Consider the following 16,270-nt stretch of genomic DNA (forward strand, 5'->3'; position numbering starts at 1 on the left):
GAGTGTGCGTGTCTCGTGTGGGCCGTTCAGAAATTGTCATGCTATCTAGCCGGCTCGAGGTTTATCATTGAGACGGATCACTGCCCTCTCCAATGGCTGCAGACCATCTCTCCCAAAAATGGCCGCCTCCTGCGCTGGAGCCTCGCTTTACAACAATATTCCTTTGAGGTGCGTTACAAAAAGGGGAGTCTCAACGGTAACGCCGATGGCTTAAGTCGAAGCCCCTAACGTAGGAATCAGCCTCAAAATTGTTTGTTACTGATGTTTTTCTTCCTGAGGCAGGATTTTTTTTAACATATTGCTTTTGTTTAGTGTTTCAAAGTGATGATATGCTTTCTAGTGCAATTTTCCAATTTGTGGACGCGTTCTGAGTGATGCTAGACTACTGTAAGGAACTAGGCAGTGGTATAAAAAGGGGAAAGAGCCTGGCAGGGCTTAGTGAGGGTTGTGCCGTGCTTGCTGACTGAGCGGTTGAGTTTCAGCGTAGTTCTAACGCTTGCCGGGAACGAGAACAAAAATGTGAACTCTCCCGAAGTCACTTTGCAGTGTCCCGTGCGAAGCTGAACGAGAGAACGAGGCCTTCTCTGTGCGCTGCGCTCAAGAAACGTCGAGGGACGCCCGACTTCGGTTATGAGCATCATCGAGCGACATCCCTCCGGACAGCGGATGCAGTCCCCTGTCCATCGGGATCTCTTTCCCCCGGCGGGGCGGTCTGTCGCGTTTCGCCTGCGACACGCGGTTTTGCCGGCGCGACTGCGGCGGGGCGGCAGACATTTTGGCCCGTTCGTCGTCGCCGCAACGCTCCCCGCCAGGTGTTTCCAGGCGTTTCCAGGCATGTTCCGATGCCACGTGTCTTCATGTGCGTGTGTGAGTGTATGTGCCATTGTGCCCGAACCAGGCGATGCGACAGCAGGGGTCATCCTCCCCTTCCAGTCATTGTGCCTGAACCAGGCGATGCGACAGCAGGGGTCATCCTCCCCTTCCAGTCATTGTGCCTGAACCAGGCGATGCGAAAGCAGGGATCACCCTCTCATTCCAGTCATTGTGCCCGACCGGCAGCGCTACGACAGTGTGCGTCACCATTAGCCCATTGTACAATCACGTGCTCGTCTATTGAGGGGTTCCTTCTTGCCCTCAACTGCGAGAGTATAAAAACAGCTGCCCCCGGACGCCAAAAAGGAGGGCTCCGATTTCTTCTGTTGAGTAAAGTGCTCTCCCGTCTCTCTACTTCGGTCAACCTGACCGCCAACTCTTTGCAATGTTAAAATAAACAAGTTGTTTTGTTGTTACCAGTCGACTCATGCTTTGCCGGGACCTTCGGATGCTTCCAGTTGTACCCCAGGCCGCCAGGCCAACGCTACCCTTGGGGCTTGCGACCCAGGTACAACCACGGGCGTCAGCGCCGAGTTCCCAACAGATCGTACCAGCGGTGCGATCCAAACACCGCTTTCTCACAAATGAACGATGAGCGCTATGTTTGCCATAGTAGGGGGCTCCGGAATGATTTTGACAGTCCTGGGGTTCCTCAAAGTCTACCCAATGCACGGTACACAAAAGCTTTTTTTTTTTTGTATTCTGCTCCCGTCGGAATGCAGCCGCAACGGCTGGGGTCGAACCCGCAAACGTGTGCACAGCAAGGCAACACCCATATCCACTGAGCTATCGCGTCGAGTCCATCTGTCTCAACCTGATTTAGAGTATCTCCTCAGTGTCCCTTTGCACCCTTAATTGCCGATGTCGAGTTAACTTGTTAATACAATGGTTGCACAATACCTTGTAATTCTGTCCCATAAATAAATAATACACAATATTTCTGGCTATTCATTTTTTTCTTCACTTATCAAGAGCAGCAAACATAAGCGCTATATGCATTCCTGGTATCATATTTGTTACGAATGAATAGCAAAACAAATGCAGGTTCTTGGAATAGATCAGCACTTTCGATCAATCTTTTCAAAATTTCTCGTCACCAATGTTCTTTTAACAATGCGCGCACTGAATATCCATCAAAGACTCTTTTCCCTTGACCCAAACCACGTCCTTCTCCCACGGACTAACGCTTGCCGGTGCATCTGGCGCAACGCATAGGGTCCTTCTAAACTTACTCAGAGACGCTGCTCCCCATGGGATATATGCTTCAGCTCGTGGAGCGTTGTGACGTGTTCTGCGTAGGTTGGGTATTCGTCTTGCACCGCGAATATGATTTAATATTTTGTACTGCCCGTCTGGAAGTATCACGCTATATAGGCGTGTTGCTGGAGGCGCCGAACCTCTCCGGGATTCATCAAATACACACTCTCTCTCGCGTGGCTAAGCTCGCACCAACTTGTGCGACAGCTACACATACCGTTGCTCAAACGCTGCACGCAACAAACACCTGACGCGGCTTTCAAAGAAGGGAACAAGCCAAGACAACTGTCCACCGAGAGACACCCCAGTGTCCGAAGAGTGGCACACCTACGCCGAGGCGACCAGCCGCGACGGCAACGATTGCCCACCGTTCGGTCTCTCGAGCTGAGCGTACCATCGTCGTTCCGCTCGGCTGATTGTCGCCCTGCTATCGGCGACTGGACGCTCCCGGTGTAAAACGCTATGCTTTCGGTGCTTCCAATGCCCTACCTCCGACCCCCTCTCCCATCCACCCACACCTTCTTTTTTTCACGCAGTGTTTCTCCTTTCTATCTAGATTCAATGGACGGCTGCTGTACCGCCTCTGATCCACGCCTGCATTCGGAGGCCACGCCAGCAGCTCTTCGCTTGCCGCCGATTACCCGAGAAAAGCGTGTGTATAGCGACAGGCGCCGCCACGATGAAAGGCGTTTGCCGCCAACGTCGTCGACGTTGAGCTCTATTCCTGAGTCGGTAGCATGGTCGGGGGCTGCTCTGGTTGTCTTTTCCGCGTCTTTCGCGCTTTCGAGGGAAGCGGGCACCACGAAATTGTCGCTCTTTGGTGCGCAAATGATGCGCTTGAGCATCCTTTGATTGCGGCGCGGTCTTACACGTGTGTGCGTGCGTGTTTGTGTGTGTGTGCGTGCGTGTTTGTGTGTGTTTGTGTTTGTGTGTGTGTGCGCAGTCTTGTTTTAAACAACACAGATAGAAATGACTGGCACTTCTTCGTCCGACCAAGCTCACGGTCCTCACGGAGGCATCGGATATCGGATGTGCGATTGTCACCCTTCACAGATCCTGGAACCTATTCTAAGTAGTATAGCTAGCGCCGTCAGTGAAACGACAGGTACGCATGTAGCGATTACACTTCGGCAGGTGTGAGTCGTTACTAACTAAACAGAAACGTGTTATGTTCGTGTAATTTTTTAGTAGCGTCATCGAATTGCAGGCCGCCGACAGCTTCCTTCAGGCCGAGACGAAATACACATAGCTGCGTCTGCCGTTGCCTTATACATTGAACCTTGTGGACCTGGTGGGCTCGCGGAAGTATATTGGCCCCGAGCTTTCTTATCGTCGTAGCGAAAAAGACTGCCTAAGCCTCGAATAATTGCGACCACGAAGCGTACGACGATATATAACAAAATGGTTTTGTGTTTGTTTGTATCTGCAAGACGAAGGATAAAAAAAACTCGAAGGGGTGGTGGTGCCAGCTTGACCTTTAGGTAATGTTGTTAATAGTTCTCCATGTTGTAAATATGTCTCCTCTATCTTTGATTAAATCGACTGGTAGTCCGTCTTCTACTGCCGCTTTTCCCCGTTTCATGTCTGGCAAGGCCTTTCTCACTTCATCGCTATAGTTAGAAGAGGCGTTTCTGTATCCTGTTCATTAACGTTTCGAGTGTAGTTATCCTGAGTCCTCTGGATACTGTACAGGTCAGTATAGAATTCTCCCGCTGCATTCCCTATACCTTCGAGATTGCTGATGATAGTACCCTGCTTATATTTCAGTGCATGCATCTTTGTTTGTCCGATGCCAAGTTTCCTTCTCACTGATTTCAGGCTTCGCCCATATTTTACTGCTTCCTCAGTCTTATTACCTTATACCTTAATCTCTCCTTGTTGCTTAGTCTTGACAGTTCCGCGAATTTTATCTGATCTCTTGAGTTTGACACTTTCATTCTTTGTCGTTTCTTTGTTAGGTTCCTTGCTAGTTGAGAGAGTTTGCCTACTGGTTTCCTTGGTGCCTTACCACCCACTTGAATTGCTACTTCTGAAGCCAGCCTAGTTGCGGTTTCATTCATTACCTCAATTTCATCTTCATCTCTCTGTTCTAAGGCTGCATATTTGTTTGCAAGTAGCAGTCTGAATTAGTCTGCTTTTACCCTTACTGCGTCTAGGTTGGCCTGTTTCTTCCTGACCAATTTTACTCTTTCTCTCTTCAAATTGAGGCGAATCCTAGACCTCACCAATCACTGATCACTACACTTTACCTAACACTTCAACATTCCTCACTATGCTGGGATCGGCAGAAAGTATGAAATCTATTTAATTTCTTGTTCCACCATTAGGGCTTTTCCAGGTCCACTTTCTGTTGCTACACTTCCTGGAGAAGGTGTTCATTATTCGGAGCTTATTCCTTTTTGCCAATTCTGCCAGCATCTCTCCTCTAGCGTTCCTAGAATCGACGCCGTAGTTGCCAGTTGCTTGTTCACCCGCCTGCTTTTCCCCCACTTTTGCATTGAAGTTGCCCATTGCTACAGTATACTGAGTTTGCACTCTTCTCATCGCTAATTCAACATCTTCATGGGTAGCACAATGGGTAGCACAAAATAGTGTAATTTCTCGATGGTGCTAACATCGTAGCTCCGGAATCTCACGCACGCATGCGACCATGAACGCGGCAGGGTATCGATATATTTGCAGCGAACTTGAACTGCACTTGAAACGTGTCTCAAAAAAAAAAAGAAGAAAGAGGAAAAAGGTTTCATCACTTACCGGGAAGCCCCTAGTCGCGTATGCGCGGATACACACCCGTCCGCTTAATGTATAATTTTATATATTAATAGGCTATTCTAACTTGTGATGGTATTGTTACTCACCGGACTTAAAGGGCTGTTCTCACGAAGTTGTTGAATTACCGTTCATGAAACCTGCATTGTACCTAGTGTACAGTGCGTTGTATTGTTCCTTTATTTGAATCGTCAGTGCAGTGATAAACTCACCTACCCCCCCCCCCCCGAATAAAAAATAAGAAAAGTAAAGAAATGCTGTTCCAGAGGTTGTAATCGGAAATATTTTGGGGAAATCTAAGCCAGTTCTGAAGTTCATTCAACAGTTCAACACTTTGAAGGAAGAAAAGGCCGGTTGCTTGAAAAGCAATGCGAGCAAAGTCTTCTGTTCTTGGGTTAGTATGTATAATAGCCCTCTAAACATTTGGTATTGTCCTAGCACTTTTCTCATGCTCTCATTGATCATGCTATGTATATATAATGGAATCGCTTTTTTTTTATACGGATGCTTGAATAGCGAAGTTTTCGAATCGAATTCAATTTTTCAAGAAAGAAATACGACTTTCCAATATCGAATCAAATACAGAATATTTTTTCTCATGGCCAAACAACATGAAATAGGGTTTTGCACAGTCCGCTCGGTAAAAAGAGAAATGCTTATTCACGTCATTCGATGCAGTGCAGCTCAGAATCAAAAGTCCGGTCAACCCGAGGCGTTTGTACAAACAAGAAATAATTGAAAGTTAACTATATCTGGTAAGAGCACTGACCCCAATGAAACACTGGAACATGCAGTGCGCCTCCAGATGCCTGCAGAGTGTCATGCACGTTGAAAAAGCGAAATGTAATTACCAGTACCGCGCATCGATTTAAAGCAATGCAAACGCGGTGGAGTTGTTCGATCAATACGCAAATTGCTTTTCCTTAACACATTCACAAAGCTGCCTACCGGCAAGGCACTATTCGTGTATGGCTGGAAGTTATCAGCTCCACAGTTAACTACTTTAAGCGTCCTGCAGCACCGTAACCACTGTGGCTTCACTGCAGCAAGATCGTTCGGAAGAGGCGCCACTCGCATCTCTTTCTATCTGTCCATGTTGACTGGAATGAGTACCGTTATCTTTCATACTCGAACGGAATCGATTATCAGACAACTTCGAATCGTGAATTCACGATTAGAACAGGAGCTGAGTTGCAAGGGCCATTCGACCCGTATTCGAGTTTGAGGTATTCGCACAGTCCAGTTTTTTTTTCTATACCTGTTATGTTTGCTTCGAATGGTGAATTCTCCAATTTAGTACGTGCGTAATAATAATAATAATAATGGCTGTTCGATCCGCAGTCGAAACTTTTAAATCGATCGAATCGATACGCGACTCGAATAGCGAGGCCTATTCGATCCGCATTCGAAAAATTTGATTATTCGCACACACCTACCTTTCTCGACTGATTTCTGGCAACCCACCTACAAGCAGAATTATGTGGCTGTCACATTGTTTCCTTTTTATTTGCCTTTTCAGTCACGGTGTACGTGACCTATTTCAGCTAATTCTGTCCAGCGATGGCAAAAAAGGGAACCTCTGGCATTTACAGACACGTCTAAATTGGACCAGCTGCATATTCTATGTGGCTCCATTTCGTTTCAGTGCTCAGAGTATTTCTACACGCGACTGTTTTACTAAAGGCACATAACCATGTTTGAAGGGATGCTCCACATGCCGCGTTCCTTCAGCAAAGGTGAAATAACAGCTTTCTTTTTTTTTTTACTTCTCCTTGTGCTCGCAGCCAATAACTAACTCATTCGTAAGCGAGAAGAATAGGTGGAACTCAGTGGCTCGTATTTTGTCTATCACAATCATACGAAGCGACAGCTAATTAGGTTAGATAAATAATAGGTGGAAGTTAATTGCTATGTAATTTAAATGTAGACGTTCTTATTCTTGTTATTATTGCTACATTTCAATTAAACATAACTTCCACTATATGCTTTCTTTTTATTAATTATCTGTCCCATCGTATGATTGTGGTTAACTTCTCCATGTGCTTTGAGGCAGTCACGAAGTTCCTTTTATATCTTATACAGCTTAGCTGTTTATGGCAGGTTCCGTGGATTTTTCCTGTCCGTCAACAAATCTGCATATGTGAAAACTCAGCTCACGAATTCGATGCGAAATCGCTTCACTCTATGCAAAAGCTCATACGTCTTATCACTTAGATATGCATTTACAGCAAATTAGTTTTCAACAGGCGCTATTTTCAATATCAGTAGATTCTCAGGTAGCCAATTTTTTTTTCTTTCTTACGGGGGTATGAGCCAGTGCTTGAGAGGGTATTAGCCATTCATTGTCTTACGTGACGGACAAGTTTCTCTTTGAGCACGCATACGAACGCTTGCGCATTTAATAATAGAGGTGATACGAGAATGTGTGTGTGTACCTATCATCACGATGACCACCGATCATGACAATAAATGTGTTCCTACCTTTGTTCAAAATCCTGTGTCGCGTGCGAAACAGTTTCGCTTGTCATGCACCTTCATAGAGTGATTGCTCATAATGTCTTTCTTTCTTAATTTTTTTCCTCTGCTCACTTTCTCTTAGGGCCTTTCTTCTCCTTCATCCTATTCTATGCAAAGTACCATGTAGGCGAGAAAACGCTTGTTAATCACTCCGATTTTCAAAAAAAAAAAAGGAAATCTCTCTGTCTTTCTCTTCTTCTATAAAAAAAAGAACGTGACATGCACGGTTGCACATTGGGCCGCTATTTAATTACACCATAGCTATAAATACTCACTAAAACAGACCATTACATTCAACCATTTTGACTTTCTTTCAATAGGCCTTGAAACAAAGTACTGTAACTTTCACACATTCATTGACAGCCCATCATGATTCGTAACTGAAAGGGATAACTTTTTTTTTTCTGCTCCTTCATTGCATCCTGTAGCTACACTGCTGGTACGGTGAGACAGACCAATTAAGCTAGCCATATTCTCAGCCTCTAACCGTGCCTCCCAAGGCAATTTCGGGCTTAACTATGCATCGCACGGAAAGTAGCACATTGAGCGGAACGATCCAGGCGTTTCCACTCACATTCCCTTGGGCGATGGTCTCGGTTCAGGGGTGCCTGCTTGCCATGCGAGATAAGGTAATCGCTCCAGATATCAGGCCCGATGCACTCGCGGTCACCACGGTCGCTGGCTTCTGGTTCCTGCAAGCATGACAGTGAGAAAAAAAGATTAGGAGGATAGAAACACTACGTCAGCTTCGTGAGTAATTGCTGCCCACTAAAGGAAAGTACACTCGAACAGCGGTTTACTTCTAAAAAAGCACGCACTATAAGGACTTCTACAGTAGTTGCATTCATATAACAGTGTAACTACAGAATATGGACGAAAGGTTAATGGAAAACATTACTTTTTTTTCTTGAATACAAACACTGCTGACAAGGCGTACTAGCCAGGGCTGGCAAGTCAGCTCAGAGCCAACTTTGGGTCGTAGCAGGAGACGTCCATAGCGGTCACAGACTGCTGCTGCCGTTTATAATCCTTTTTAGCGTTGTGTCTGAGCCATTATTCAGAGATCACAGAATTATCACAATGAAAATTTTGCACCTCCCGTACATCTTCTCAATCACAAATTCCGGAGCTCCGGCCGCACGCTCAACTCTCAAATGTTTTAAAATGAGAAGTCTGTACCGTTGTCACAAAGGGATCATGTGCCCAGCAGTGGGGCCAAATTTTTGTTGCGGTCCATGTTATTTTTTTCATTCTTCGTACGATCCGTCGCGCCAAGCAGCAACAATCACGGTGACAATGGCCACGAGGCTGCTTTGGAGCCAATAACACGTACGCACACTCAATATGGCACTTGACTTTAATAACAGCCCGCCGGGCCAGTTGGCCTGCACCTATATATACATGTTCGTGAGCCTCTTTCATGTTAGACAGCCAAACAAAATACAGCGTTTGAGGGACTGCGCGCTGCGGGGCTGGATTGTATCCATGTCATCTTTGTCAGCCTGTCTTTCGCGCTATAGTCTCCTGAACGTCTCCCTCGGCCATACCTTCATCTGAAAAACCGGATCGAAGGACGGAATAAAAATGAAATGGATCGTTACGAAATTCAACGCCTGAATATAGCCTGTTGGGCCAGTTGGGTTGCATTCACAAACACTTCTTTGTACGTCCTTCGGTTGAACTAGTCTCCTAAACGTCTCTCGCCGCCACACCTTCGCCTAACAACCTGGAGGAAAATGATAGGAAATGAAATGGATCGTTACAAAACACGACAACCGAACGACAACCTGCCGGACGAGTTGATTTGTATTCTCGCCGTTTAACCGTTCTTCGTGCTATAGTCTCCTGAACGTCTCCCTCTACCTCACCTTCGCCTGAACCCCAGGACGAAAGAACAAGAATGAAACGGATCGTTACAAAACACAGCGCCTGAATGATAGCCCGTTGCGCGAGCTGTATTGTGTTCATTAGGACTTGCTTGTGTTCCCTTCTGTCGAGCAAGTTCCTGAAACGTCTGTATGTGTATATCTCTGCCTCACCTTCGCCTGCCAAAGTGGGCGTCTCATCCTGGCGCGACGTTTCCCACTGGTCCGTAAATGTTTTTTTTAGACAAGACAACGGAGACCCACCGCAAGCAAGTAGTAATTTCACGTGCGTCTGAATCATGCGCATATACCCGATGCTTATGCGCGCGCCTTGCGTCAAGCCTCGTCACATCTCTGCCAGCGACAAACAGCGGCTTTATTCGCCACCAAATGGGCGAAACCCTTTGACGCTTTCGCCAGCTTCGCAGCAACCAGCGATCATCTGGCACACACTGCGTTTAACGAACGAACGTCGCAGCGTTCCTCAAGTTGGCGCCGTAAACACACGGCACGAGCGGCCATTCTTGACGGCCAAGTGAAGGTTGCCTTCTGGAGTGTGTGCTCGGGGCAAACACACACGTGCTTCCTCAAGGGCGCGCTGGCTTGCTCGCACACTATATAATTGGGCAAATACGCGGATAGAGTTCCGGTCGCTTACAGAAACCGCAAACGCAAGCGCGCGGGGGGGGGGGGGGGGCACGATGCCCAAACGCCGGTTACAGGAGAAGGACCGCTTCCAGGCAAATACTGCGCTGCGGACGCTGGCCATGTACTGTACGCGGCGTTGGAAGAAGAAAGATAAACAGGCCTCGCCGTAGCCCGCCTGCTTGTCTCACTCTAAAGGTTACGCGGGGTGTCTTGTCTGGCCAAAACGGGCACCCGCTTCCTGTTACTCACCAGCCGCGGGGGGCTCACTGGATAGATGACCCGCCGTGGAAACTTACGGTTGTGGCGTTGCGCTGTGTAAGCACGAGGTCGCGGGATCGAATCCCGGCCGCGGCGGCCGCATTTCGATGGAAGTCGAAATGGCAAAAAAGAAGTGCGCGTTAAAGAATCCCCAGGCGGTCACAATTAATCCGAAGTCCGGCCCCACTACACGGCGTGCCTCGTAATAAGATCGTTGTTTTTGGCACGTAAAACCAAAGAATTTAATTTAATTTTAACTGGATAGATGATACCAGTGGCTCCAGCTGCTTCACGAGTTTACGAATCGATGTCGCCGTACGTTAGGCGGTAAGTTACAGGTATACGTGCTTGAGGCACGATGCGCATTTCTTTCATTAAAGCGATGGCATTATAGGGAGGATCTCACCCACTTTGTAGGTGTACCTCTACTGTCCAGCAGAACAACGTTCTGTTGATGAACTGTAGGTCATTGACTCTTTCTTTACACACACGCACACGCACACACACGCGCGCACACACACGCACACACGCACGTGCACACACACGCACGCACGCACATATATATACAAAAGCTAACAATATTTTACTGCTGTGCCCGTGGTCGTATTACAGCATTGAAAACATGACCCTGGACGCTGAAGTTCAAGTCCATATTGTCCCTGAAGATTTATGTAACTTCGCTGGTGCATTCAGACTTGAAATGAATGAACATATAAATAAACCAGTGTTGCTCGTGCCGTTATTACTGTAACGATCGCCCTTTTGGTATTAAAAAAAAAAAAACGCGCTCGCTTGTAAAATTATTTCTTGTTGGGCAAGCTTAAACATGTAAGCGCGCATCCGCTTGGTTACGTACTGAAGCGTCTCTGCGAACGCTGGCCGGAACTGATTTCAAGCGTATGCATGGTCGCTTACGCAACTTTCGCACTGCGCGTGTGTGGGGGAAATTCCGACACATTCTTCCGCATAGCTAGTGACGCAACGGTATTACGATAATGGGCTATAACTCCTCTTCACGTTCCTTTTCTTTTAAATTATTGCGAAGCGTCTTGCAGGCTAAATAAGAATGATTACTCCAATGATTATTCTCTCTCTCTCTTTCCCTACGCTGAAAAACGGGAAAAAGAAAAACAAAGGGGGGGAGGCGGCAGACAGGCCAAATCCTCCGCACTTCCTTGTTGATTGTTTACGACCCAAGTGGCAAGAAAACACAACAAAATGGGAACAGCAGTGTACGGCCGAAAAATAGGCTCGATTACGCCAGCCGCTGCGAGCAGGCGCAGCGAAAGGTCGAATTCCTAAATTAAACGACCAGTGCGTGGCATAAGAAAATAAACAAAAGGGAGGGCCGGAGAGGAGAGGAGAGGAGGGGGCAGCAAGCCGATTCTACGCGAGAGGGCGCTTCTCTTTGCCGTTCCTTTCGTGCTGGCCAAACAAGCCCGACACGACCCCTTGCATGTACTGTATAGTCGGTTCGGCGTGCCGGAATGTCTTGATCAAGCTGGCAGAGACACGTATAGGCAAGCCCCGACGGGAGGGGTAGGTTAAGTAGTGCGGAGGGCGGAAAGTTTTCGGGGCGGAAGGTCGAGGGTTCGTTGCGCAACTATGGTGGATCGACGCTGTCGCAGAAGAGATAGAGAAAACAACATCAACAAAAGAACGAGGCGGAACGGTGGCATCTTGGGGCCGTAGAAGCGGTACGACGTCGACGACGACGTCCGACAGAGGCGTCGACGGCTCGGAGTCTTCTCACGAGAGGCCGTTATTTATGGGGATCCCGCCCGCCCGGGTTGGGAAATCGGGCTCCCCGCTCGCGAATGAGCCGCTATACCGAGCGTGCCTACTTGTGCTGCTGCTGCTGTTTGCTCACTGGGTGATGCCGATGCCGCTGCTGTTGCCGCGGCCGGGGTGAGCGACCGCGAGATTTTTATTGCTCGCCATATTTCTTCGGGGAAATTGGGCGCCGTTTGTGCGCTGTGAACGCCTCGCAGTGCGACGCCCCGAGTTTCGGAAGAACAACGCTCCGGCGATTGTTCCAGGACAAGAGGTAGCCCTCCCCCTATCCCTCCAGCCTCATGTCTCAGCCGAGTCGCTCTCCCCGACCACCAGCCAATGCTCCCCATGTACTTGGGGCAGCAGCGAGCGTCGGAAGCGCGTCTTGCACAATGTGTTTCTCAGATTGCACACTCCAAGAATAGATTTACAGAGTTTCAAACTCCGCGAAAAGCAGTAGGACGACAAATTGGGCTAGTTGGTGGAGGTTCATCTTGTGACAAGGGGGTACCGCGCTATAGACACACGGACAACAGAAGTAGAAGTGGACAGGACTTCTACTTCTACTTCTGCTGACTTCTGCTTCTGTTGTCTTGTGTTTATAGCACAGGATCCCTTCATTACAAGATGAACTTCACCTAAAAGCATGGACATTTCTGCAGCGTTATTCGTCGCCCATAGCAAGAGAGACGTTCACAGTAAGATGGAGGTTTTAAATGTTTAACAGCGGTCGAACAAAGAATGTCGCTGAAGCCGACGTTTCGAAAAGGACACTCGTCCTCGTCAGGACCTTGACGAAGATAACTCCCCTTGTATAAACGTTGGCCTCAGAGATATCCCTTGTTCCACCGTTGCTAATCGCATTAATAGGTGGCCGTTTTCCTTCTTCAGTATCTCATGCCGCCGTTTCATCACGAAACTAATCAATAATAAGTCGCCGACGTGCACGGCTTCGTCAGTGCGCAGGCGACAACAGGTCACACCGTCACCGATCACTGGATACCGGACCACTGCGGCCCATCTCTGGAAACTAAAATACTTATGAGGCCACCCGATCTGTGTCCACCATGGTGTCCAATATGTCCCCGTCGAAAACGGATGCAGCTACGCGTCTCCACTTGCAGGCACGTGAGATTACAGTGGGTACAGTTGGAGGTAGACCGAAGACGCGAGCGTTCGTCTCTGTCGCTTGGATCCACGTCTCGCATTCCGTATTCCGTTTGAGATGGCATGATATCCGAGACAACACCACCACACCGGCCGCTTGTAGCTCGGCGTGATATTCGCAATTTGCCCACATACACAGCTTCGAGGGTCATCCTTCTTCGCAGAGTGGAAGAGCACTGAGTTTTTAAGCAAAGCTTTCTTTGCTTAACCTCTCGGGCTTGGCGTAACTGCTGCTGTGTCGGCTGGTATATCGGCGGATATACGTGTGCTATACGGAGCTTACAACAGCGCCGAATGCAAGTAGCAGCGAATGAGATTATATAACCACTGTATGCTGACCGACAAATCAGTGCCCATTAAGCGCATCTCTGTTCTGCGTAATCAAAAAAAAGTAAGTTCTGCAGAAAACTTGCTGGAATATCGCAATATGTTCATCAATTTACCTGGTTTGCTCGATTTTCTTTGATTTAGCCTTTCGGTATCTGCCACTGCGTGTGTACCCATTCTTGGCCGGTCCTCCAGAATGGGTATGTGCTACTGTAACACAGGAGGTACATGATCCTTAAATATAGCTAAGTATGAGTCGCACTTCTCTGTGCATACACCTGCCATCGCCGTTCTTCGCTCGACAACCATGACACACCACCTTCGTTACCGCGACATCGCTGCGTGGAGTAGCACGCTGTGCGCTCTCCTGATTTCGTGTTTACATTTCGGCATAGCTCGTGAGCCGGTATAGCGCATAAGCAAAAGAAAACAAACAAACAAAAATTGCGCAAGCAAACGTTGTGACCTTTCTGGCGAATAAATATGAGCATTGCATGAGATTTCCCGTTGCACAGGGCGAAAGTAAACACAGTTGTACATTTGCATGTTTGATTTCGTGAACCCCTTCACTAACGCTTCGCTTCGCGTAGATTCCTGCCATGTGCGTTGGATTTGCCTAATCTCTTTTTACGAGTGAAAAAAATAAAAAGAGCTGGATGCCGAACAGTTTCGTGCAGTTCTTGTTCTAGCTGCTTGCATATTCCAGGAAGTTAAGCTGAGAATCAACGCGGACGACGAACTCCGCGTCCCCGGTTCAAAAGACGACGCCGGCCGACACGCGAGATCCCGCGAGAACGCGAGGGCGGTGACGTCGTGCGAGCCACCGTGAGATCGACGGCGATGGCGGCGGCGATAGTGCGGGCGACGTGACGCCACCTAACGGTTAGAACAGTTTTAAAACATGGCGGCCAGTGGATGCGAGCGAGCGCGGGCGCACTTCTATCGGGGTGAGCGATCTAGGAAGAGGGGCGAACGTCCGGCTCGCATCCGCCTTGCTCATCTCACGCCCGTTGTGCAATGCTCGTTAAGAAACCGGGGAGGGGGAGGGGGGGGGGGGGCTAACCCTGCAGACGTGAGTCGGTCGGTGGCCGGTTGAAAAGCCAGGCGGTGAAAGTGGCCGAAGCAGACGACGCATTACGAGTTCAAAATCTCGTCGTAGACACTTTTCCATTGCCCGCCTATGGGCATCTTCTATAGAACATGTTCTAATATAAAAAAAAAACTGCAGCAAGGTGTGGCACTCGACGAGTTGGCGGTCCATGGTGCTAAATTTACAGCGCGGGGAATAGACAAGGAAAACAAGAAAATAAAGAGTGGAGATAAGCGCTTGTCTCCGTCCTATTTACCGTCTTCGTCCTATTTACCGTCTTCCTAATGAAAGATGCCCAATGTCTTTATTAGACTTTTTCACGCGATCGCGCAACGCCGTCATTCTTTAATCGCGCTTCCCATTTCGACGCGATGCGCGATGCTGAAGCTTGCGTTGCCACCGACATTAACTCGTGTTCCCTGCGCGATGTCAACGTACTGAAACCCCTGCTGATTGCGAAACAGTAAAGTCGGCGAGGAAAACCGGAAATACTCAAAGAAATATTCAAACTGCGCGGGATTCGCGCCCGTGTAGGCGGGCACACGCGTTTCCGCACCTGTTGCTTCACGCGCACGGAGCGTTCAGAGAGCACGTGAGCTTTTCCGGTAATGGTGGCGCAATAATCATTAAGGAAGCGTGCGCGATGCGCCGTCGTGATTGGGGATCGACGTTGCGGCGGGACCAGACGAAGGCTGCTGAAAGCAGACGGCAAAGCAAGCAAGAAGCAGAAGGAAAAAAGAAGACGACGACGAAAACAGACGAAAAAAAGATAGAAGCATGCGGCTAAGAGTAGACGGCCATAAAGAAAAGCAGGGTGAAAGCAGGCGACGACGAAGCAGACGAGAGATAAGGAAAAAGAAAAGACAAACGCGTGCAGACGAAGCAGCTAGCGCCGTCACGAACGAGGCGCCATTACTCAGCGGGCGGTGCCCGGAGGGCTACAACCTGAGTTGTGTACACAGCGGCAGTTTCGTACACGAACATAGGCCGGGGCTAATCGTGCTTAGCGGGCGGCTTTGCGGCAAGGTCCGAGAGGGAAGATGAGAGAAAGCTAATGAGAGATACTTGTCGAGAATATAACTTTCTCCTGCCACCCTACGTGGACCAGGAAGATGCCGCAGCCAGCGAGAGCGCCGGACCTTGCACAGTGTTGCGTGGCAGCAGCTCCTCTGCTGGAGCAGGACGTTATAACACAGATTATAATCACCGTAACCCAATATTACGTATTCTATAACCACCTGTCAAGGTTGGGTTCAAGTCACTGCGCACTCGAAAATATCAGTGTGATGGATAATAGCGGCTAGAAAGCTGTGTCATTCAGGGAAAGGCCGTCGTCATTAAACAGCAAAGTTCGGTTGCTTGGGAAGTGCTTTCACCCAGCTGAACGGCTGAACCCAACATTGTGGCGAAACCTTGATGAGGTATGCAGAATACGACCGTGCGTATAGCGTCACAGATGCACCGACAACGCGTGCCAACGACCGCCCTCTCCTCTACGCCAAGCCCTCGGCCAAGCCCACCACGGATCGTATAGGGTAAGATACTTGAATCGTTTCTTGCGTTTCTTTGACCATTCAGAATCAGCAGCGTTCACCTCAGTGCGAGCGTGCGACGAAAGGCAATGCGCAAAAGGTCCACAGGAGGAGCTATTCAAACTAATACACCTTTCTTTATTTTTCAACGCGTGTTATACGTGCTTCTCGCGTATGCCTGCTAACTCGGTCAT

General features: G+C 48.5%; 1 protein-coding gene across 1 annotated transcript in view; it reads right to left on the bottom strand.

Moving 5' to 3' along the window:
• The window catches only part of LOC142557430 (uncharacterized), a 156,728-nt gene that overhangs the window by 74,865 nt on the left and 65,593 nt on the right, over window positions 1-16,270 (bottom strand). The window contains exon 2 of the mRNA XM_075669272.1: window positions 7,991-8,108. The gene's annotated coding sequence lies outside the window, so the exon portion shown is untranslated. The remainder of the gene's footprint in view (window positions 1-7,990; window positions 8,109-16,270) is intronic.

Source organism: Dermacentor variabilis, chromosome 9 (genome assembly GCF_050947875.1).
Source record: "Dermacentor variabilis isolate Ectoservices chromosome 9, ASM5094787v1, whole genome shotgun sequence".
Classification (NCBI taxonomy): domain Eukaryota; kingdom Metazoa; phylum Arthropoda; class Arachnida; order Ixodida; family Ixodidae; genus Dermacentor; species Dermacentor variabilis.